The sequence below is a fragment of the Eriocheir sinensis genome, unplaced genomic scaffold, assembly GCF_024679095.1.
Source record: "Eriocheir sinensis breed Jianghai 21 unplaced genomic scaffold, ASM2467909v1 Scaffold775, whole genome shotgun sequence".
Taxonomy (NCBI): domain Eukaryota; kingdom Metazoa; phylum Arthropoda; class Malacostraca; order Decapoda; family Varunidae; genus Eriocheir; species Eriocheir sinensis.
The window spans coordinates 95,090-103,383 of NW_026112137.1; the positions used below are offsets into that span (position 1 = coordinate 95,090).

Consider the following 8,294-nt stretch of genomic DNA (forward strand, 5'->3'; position numbering starts at 1 on the left):
CATAAATTACTTACAAAATCAAGCCCCTAACTAGACATTTCAGGTAAAGTACGCCACTTGATCGCAAAATAGCAGAACAGGAGACAATAAAGGGTATTGACTGATAGAATTGCCTCAGAATGGTCACCAGTCACCAGAGTTGTTCTTCAGTGCTCAATTCTAGGCCCAGTGCTGTTCATAACATATGTCACTGACGTTGATGCAGGACTCCGTAATTATTTTACTAAATTTGCGGCGACCCGAGGATTGGTAATTTGGCCCTCTTAGACTAAGTCAGGCAAAGCTTCCAAGATTTGAATGAAATTTCATCTTGGACTGAGAGATGGATATGGATGATATGAATAAGTGCCAATATCTTCAAGTTGGAAAAAAAAAAAAAAAAAAAAGTACGATTATGAAGTATGTGACATGAAACTCAACATCGTTCAGTGTGTCAAGGACCTGGGTGTCAAAATCGTTCAGTGTGTCAAGGACCTGCGTGCCAAAATCGCGTCACTGAACCATTGCGATTTAATATTGTGTGGTGACTTCATCTGGAGATGATACGTCGCTTAGAATGGGTTTTGTTATTGTATTATCAGTTTGAAGGTTTAAAGGGACAATATATGGCGAGTTCATAAAGCCTGTGGAAGAACCTTTAAACCCTTTATCCGATTATTTGAAATAGGATTGGATTTCCCTCTCGAAATCATCCTTCTCCTTCCAGTCTGTCACATCCCAGATGCAACTATAGGTAAAACACTCCGGTGCATCCTGCAGTCGGTATTTTTTAAGGGAACCATATATTTCTGTTAGAGAAAAGACTTTACTATTTCATGAACAGTATAGGAAAACAAACTTCCTAGCACTCAGATCCCCACCCAGCCGCCTCGCCCATCCACGTCAGCCGCCCCCAAGCAGGAGAGCTACGGCCAGAATGCACAACAGCCCTCGCCCTCCTGCTGATTTCAGACATCGCCCACTCGAGGTTTCTGGCGATGGCGTCACAGGCGGGTTGCTGCGTGTGGATGGGTGTGAGGGGCTCCTAAGGATACATCAGACTGCTAGCACCATTTGGCATTTAGAAGAGTGTTTATGTCATCCTCGAGAGCAGCAGTTGTGATCACGGTTGGATGGTAACGGGTGTATGGCTTGCCGGTCTTGTCAATCAGGAACTTTTCAAAGTTCCTGCTCGTAGAGACCTGACGAGTATTCGGTGTCGGTGTACTCACAACCGCTCTGGACAGATGAAGAAAGGGTGTTGTAATACCAAATTTTCCTTAACTTTTACTTATTCTATAAGGCTCTACTCTATCAAATGTCACCTTTCCATTTGTTCTTTTCTTCTTTCCTTATAGCAAACATATTTATGCAAGAATGAGCAAGACTTACCTTTAGAAAAGTGAAGATGGGATCTTCATCAGCCCCGTTGACTTCAGTCTTCCTAAAGAGGGTCATGTTGGGCTCAAAGCCACCTCCGGGACGTACGTATTTGATCCCGTTAATGATTTAATTGGCAGTCGCCCCTGGTTCTTGCTATGGCGTGTTAATGAAGAGCACCACGGAGCAGAGAGATTGGGGTCAGACAAAATCAAAATCTCTAAGCGAAAAAGGGTATTTTTAAAGACAGCGATCGCTGAGAGGTGGTGATATTCTACCCAGTTTATCAGTTCATTAAGTTTTGCATCAGTACTCAATACAAAGATTGTTTTCACATAAGCGATGGAACGATAAAAAGCATCCCAGGCAACTGAAACTCACCAGACCAAACTGGTTACAAGGAAATCCAAGGATGACGAATTTCTGATCTGCATAGATCTCCGCCAGTGCATTCATTTGGGTGTATGAGGCGATGGTGAGCCCTCAGTAGGTGGCCACATTGGCTACCAACACCACCTGTCGGGTATGAAAATGAGTACAAGTCATCAGAAGAAAGGTATGGTGGTATTTAAGAAAAGGTATGATATCCCAGAAAAAGCATAAGTTCACCTTAAAACTGAGGTTCAACACTTACCTGACCTCGGTAATTTCCAAAGTCTATTGTTTCATTGGTACCCAAGACGTCAGCAGAAAACTGATAGAAGTCACCCTCCACTTCGCCACACAGCCGTCGGGAAATAATGGTGGAGGCTGCCGGGCCCAGGAGGGCCGCGGCTGCCACCAACGGTAAAAGGCGGGCCATGGGAGTACTGGCTGCTGGCGGAGGACAGGCGTTATATATGCGTAAATGCAGCTGACTCACGCAAAACATACAAGGACACGTGGTCGTGGATCGATGCTGTGTTATACTGAGAACGCACATGTGTCAGGAACAGGTGGCTGGCCGATGCTGGGAGTTGAGACTTTAATTTTTTTGTTTTTTTTATTACAACAAAGGAGACAGCTCAAGGGCACAACAAAGAGTAAACAGTAATAAAAAGAAAGTCCGCTACTTGGTGCTCACATAAAGAATCCAAACAGGTGGTCGAAAGAGAGGTCAATTTCGGGAGGAGAGGTGTCCTGATGCCCTTCTCTTGAAAGAGTTCAAGTCGTAGGCAGGAGGAAATACAGAAGAAGGAAGATTGTTCCAGAGTTTACTAGCGTGAGGGATGAAAGAGTGAAGATGATGGTTAACTCTTGCATAAGGGGTTTGGACAGTATAGGGATGAGCATGAGTAGAAAGTCGCGTGCAGCGGGGCCACGGGAGGGGGAGAGGCATGCAGTTAGCAAGTTCAGAAGAGTAGTCAGCGTGAAAATATCTATAGAAGATAGAAAGAGAGGAAACATGGCGGCGGAAATTAAGAGGTAGAAGAATATCAGTAACAGGAGAGCTGATGAGACGAAGAGCCCTAGACTCCACTCTGTTCAAGAGAGCTGTGTGAGTGGAGCCCCCCACACGTGAGATGCATACTCCATACGAGGGCGGACAAGGCCCCTGTATATGGATAGCAACTGTGCGGGGGAGAAGAACTTGCGGAAACGATACAGAACGCCCAACCTCGAGGAAGCTGATTTAGTGAGAGACGAGATGTGAAGTTTCCAGTTAAGATTTTGAGTTAAGGATAGACCGAGGATGTTTAGTGTTGAAGATGGTGACAGCTGAGTGTTGTCGAAGAATAGGGGATAGGTGTTTGGAAGATTGTGTCGAGTGGATAGGTGGAGAAATTGGGTTTTTGAGGCATTGAAGGACACAAGGTTCCTTTTACCCCAATCGGAAATGATAGCAAGGTCTGAGGTTAAGCGTTCTGCAGCCTCCAGTCTGGAGTCATGTAATTTCTGTTGAGAGGGTCTTCTGTTGAAAGAAGTGGAATAATGCAGAGTGGAGTCGTCACCCTATGAGTGGACAGGACAGTTTGTTATGGAAAGAAGATCATTGATGAATAACAGGAAGAGAGTGGGTGATAGGACAGAGCCCTTTGGAACACCACTGTGCACAAGAGTGGGGGAGAAGGGTATCTGAAGATAACAAAACAGTTTCTTAAGGAAAAACAACATTAAAAATAGTGTTATTAAAACAAGATGTGTGAGTAACAGCAAATCATAAGTATATATTTTTGTCTCTCCAGAAAACTGTGTTATTGAAAGTTACCCAATAAGCAGAAGTAAATGCCGCTTTTGTTTCATTAGTAGGCCAGTATGAATGCCGGTCTTGATGTGGCTCAAGACACCTAGGAAAAAAAATAAGTGGAGGAAAATAGTTTATTAAATAATACAGGAATCAAAATACTAAGGTAACAGTTAGCTAGGATTTATAATTGAACTGAGTAAGTGTGATGAGGGCTTCCGTGGGGAGGCGGTGGTCGAGTGGTCAGCGTGCGGGCATGGTGAGCCCGTGGACCTAGCTAGCTAAGTCTATATACAGTGCAAGTCAAGTCATACGCAGGTTTGTGGGAGGAGACACGGCCGAGGCGTGGCTTGTGCGTGACGTTGCTTGGAGCCAAACTAGAGAATGTAGAAATAGGAATTTAGAGAAAACGAGGAAAGGCGGACTAATTTAAATCAATCACTTCAACATGCCCTCCCTCACCCCACACCGCCGTTTGTAGGCATTGGAATTACAGTCACGCAATAGCACAATAAAAAGGCATATTTTTTTCATCAGTGGCTTGACTGAACGCGCTGTGAAAGCAAGAGCATGCACATCCAAAGCGCACACACGGCCGCAACTTTAGTCACCCCTGAATTGGCGGGTATTATATTTTTTTTACCTTCAAGTGACATCATCCCGCTGCTCCGCCCCCAAACCGCCCCCTGCGCGTACCGTTCGCAGTTTTGAAGCAGAGTGACTTGACTTGGTATATATAGACTTAGCTAGCTAGGTTCGAGTTCAAGAACAAGGGCGAGGCTTTGCCAGACACGAGGATGCCACAGTGACGAGGCTTGGCCAATAAAGTCATCACCCATCCTCACGTCGTCATCGTTATCGCATAAGTAAAATAAAGAACGTAACTGAAAAGTATCACTGCCCGAAAAAAGGTTCGTGTGATTTACCGCTGAATTAAATTTCCATGGCGGTATGATTGCTGGAGTCGACATCAGCCCCTGACCTGTGGAGCCGGCGAACTATCCTTAACCCCTTGAACACGAGGACGCGCATACTGCGTCCTGGCTCTCTTCAGCCAGTATACGAGTTATTTCATCCCGGATACTGTACAATTGTTTTTAGGATGATTGGTGGATATGATACGGTGTCTTATTTGACCTTCAGTGTTATCATTGTGTAATAACATTAGTGTGTCTTGCGCATATTTGTACTTGACAAAAATGTACCTGGGGCAAGGCATATAGTACGGTATGGTACGGGACGAAATTACGGTACGGTACGAATCTGAGGACGGCAAAAGTACGGTACGATATATTTCTAATAGTACGGTAGTACGGTACGAAAGTACGATACTTTTTTGTACATTTTCTCTTACCAAGATATAGACGAACACCTGCATCTGTGATCAGGTCATTCAGGTGACAATGAAGTAAGTGAGGTCATGTGCCGGCTCTCCCGCGGAACCTGGAGTGGAGTGGCAAGGTCATTAACTGTCATCCGTAAGGCCGCAAGATGACGGATACCTGTCCAATAATAGGTGTTAAGTCAGGTCAGAGGGGTCAGGTCACAGGCCACCTGGGTTTCCGCGGTGTGGAATGATTGTAAGTAGTAGACTCATTTTCAGTTCATCTAGGATACCATTAGTATTGCTAATCAAAGCTGTTGTTAACTCGTCCTCTGCGATTGGCACGGATTTCGCTTTCACTGGTAGCCTGGTAACATGTATTCCCAAGTCTTTCTCTGCCTTTGTGGTGGATAGTGGAGTGTTTCCCATGTAGTATTGGTGTGCTGGATATCCCTTCACCGGTAGCCTGGTAACATGTATTCCCAGGTCTTTCTCTGCCTCTGTGGTGGATAGTGGAGTGTTTCCCATGTGGTATTGGTGTGCTGGATATCCCTTCACTGGTAGCCTGGTAACATGTATTCCTAGGTCTTCCTCTGCCTCTGTGGTGGATAGTGGAGTGTTTCCCATGTGGTATTGGTGTTCTGGATATCCCCTCCTAAGGTGCAGGATTTTACATTTTTCTTCATTGAATAGTATCAGCCACTTTTTGTTCCATTCCTGTAGCTTGTGATGTCTTCTTGTAGGAGATCCGCAGTCAAGGGGTTAAAACCTATTTACATATGAGGTATTGCTATCCCGGAAAAGTTTACAGAGAGCTTTAATAGCTGTTAGGAATACTCTGACTGCCTGTGCTGATTAGTGGCAGATAAACGTGTAAGCAAAGAAACATCAGTGAATTAGTGGTGTGATAAGCTTGCGAAATCTCGAATGGATATGTTTTCCTTTATAATGTAAAAAAAATATATTAGTATTTACGAAATATTTCTACCGGATCAGTAGGTGTACGGTAATCAAAAACAACACCGCCGTAATGGATGAGAAGTGGCCTGAAGGCAGCAACTGAGGTGGTGGGCGTGAGCTCTCTCAACCGGGTATCTGCCATCTTGCGGCCCTCAGCTCAGATCAGTTCGGCGCCTTCACCACAATGAATGGGATTAGCTAAGTCTATATATTCCAAGTCAAGTCACTCTGCTTCAAAACTGCGACCGGTACGCGCAGGAGTCGGTTTTGGGGCGGAGCAGCGGGATGACGTCACTTGGAGCCCCCCCCCCAAAAAAAAATACCCGCCAGTTCAGGGGTGACTAAAGTTGCGGCCGTATGTGCACTCTGGATGTGCATTCTCGCCTTCTAATGAAAAACATATGCCTTTTTATTATGCTATTGCGTGACTGTATTTCCAATGCCTACAAACGGCGGTGTGGGGTGTGAGGGAGGGCATGTTGAAGTGATTGATTTAAATTAGTCCGCCTTTCCTCGTTTTCTCTAGATCCCTGTTACTACATTCTCTAGTTTGGCTTCAAGCAACGTCACGCATAAACCACGCCTCGGCCGTGTCTCCTCCCACAAACCTGCGTATGACTTGACTTGGTGTATATAGACTTAGGGGATTAGCGGCCCATTTCGACTCCACAAATTCTACCTCCATGTAAATTTCCAGATAAGCTCTTGCCGCCGCGGCTCTTTTTAGGACCAGGAAAGGGACGGAAGTCGAGTCCTGTTGGCCCTCCTCCTCCTCCTCCCTCCTCTCCTTCCCCTTCTCCCTTCTTCCCTCTTGCATCCCCTCCTAACCCTCTTTTCCTCTCTCCTACCCTTTCTCCTTCCCTCTTCTCTTCCCTTTTACCTCTTCATTCCCTTCTTCCCCTTTCTCTCCTTCCCCTCTTTCCCCTTTCCCTTCTCCCCTTCCTTCCCATCCCACCTCCTTTTACCTCTCCTTCCCCTTCTCCCCTACCTTCCTTTCCTACCATCCCCTGCCCCGTTCCTACCAATTTTTCTTCTCCCCTTCCCTCCGTCTCTTTCCCCCCATCGCCCGGGACGCGGCAAGTAGACTGGCGCAGACTGGGTTCAGCAAGCAGACATGGACACACACACACACACACACACACACAGGAAGCAGACTGGCGCAGACTGGGTTCAAGAAGCAGACACAGACACATACTATGGGTCGTATTAGAAGACAGTTCGTCGTCCAAAACCACATATTTGACAAGGCTTTCGTAGGAGTTTTAAGCATTTCCAGTAGTAGTTTTATGGCCCTGGTGGTAGTTTGACCCTTCCTCTGTACCATGAACCTGAAGAAACACTCACTAGAACTTGACTGACCCCCTCTCTAGCCTTTAGAAATAGCTGATGTGAGAAGCCAAAGTGTCTTATAATACCAACCTACAGTCACGAACACGGCAAGCAAAGTGGGACAGCAAAGCAACAATGATATTCGGCCGAACCTAGTGAGTCCCAGATACAGAGGCGCTTTCATTGTTGTTATTGCTGGTGGTATGGGGGTGGGGTGGTGGTGGGGCCGGTGGTGGTGATAGTGGTGGTGAGGCGCCTCTCAGTGAAGCTTTCCTGCTGTCCATCATTGCCTTAAGAGTTCATTCCCATAAAAAAGTCATGTTGCTTTAGAAGTGGCTGCGTGATTTATGAGAGGTGCTCCTCCGCGCGTGTTACTCTGTGTGTAGCTGCTGACAGACTGTGTTAGTTCATGACAGGTACGGTACGTGTAGCTATATGAGTATTAAAACACACACACACACACACACACACACACACACACACACACACACACACACACACACACACACACACAAGAAAACGAAGAAAGAATAAACGATTGAATATGCAAAAAAATCGAAAAAAATAGCAAGCTCTCTTTCTGTCAGTCTCTCTGTCTGCCTGTTTGTCTGTCTATCTATGTCTTTATCTTCCTTTTGACCTATCCATACAGCTATCTATCTGCTTCACGCATCCCCCCGCAGGGCTCTCAACAAGGCCGGGGTTCATGATGGCTGCGGCAACACTTCCATGACATATGTTTGCCGCCGCCTAAACAGGTCACCCCCGACGCCCCACTCACAATCGAAGGTTTTCTCGCTTTCAACTCGGCGATGACAAGTTGACAGCACTCGCTCTTTCTCGCCATGCTCGTAATTAAAACTGAAGGACGCCTTACTTTGTCCCTCCTTACGTTACTTCTTCTTGTGAGTTACTTTATTGATGTTCATGGAAGATTACCAAGGAATTTCAATAGAAATGAAAGTAAAAAATCATTATTGTTATATAGATTTGTGGAATCAAGTAATCAATCAATGAGGGCATGCGCCGGGGGGTCCGTCGCCACAAACACCCTACGACGCCAAGGGTCATATTCTTAAACCTTTCGGGGTCCAAGCACATACATTTATCAAGGATTTCGTAGGATTTGTGGGCATTTCTATAGATTATTTTATGACC

General features: G+C 45.7%; 1 pseudogene; it reads right to left on the reverse strand.

The window, feature by feature from the left end:
* Positions 1–785: 785 nt before the first annotated feature.
* On the reverse strand, positions 786–2,184 carry LOC126994330 (glutathione peroxidase-like; annotated as a pseudogene).
* Between the last annotated feature and the right edge of the window lie 6,110 nt (positions 2,185–8,294).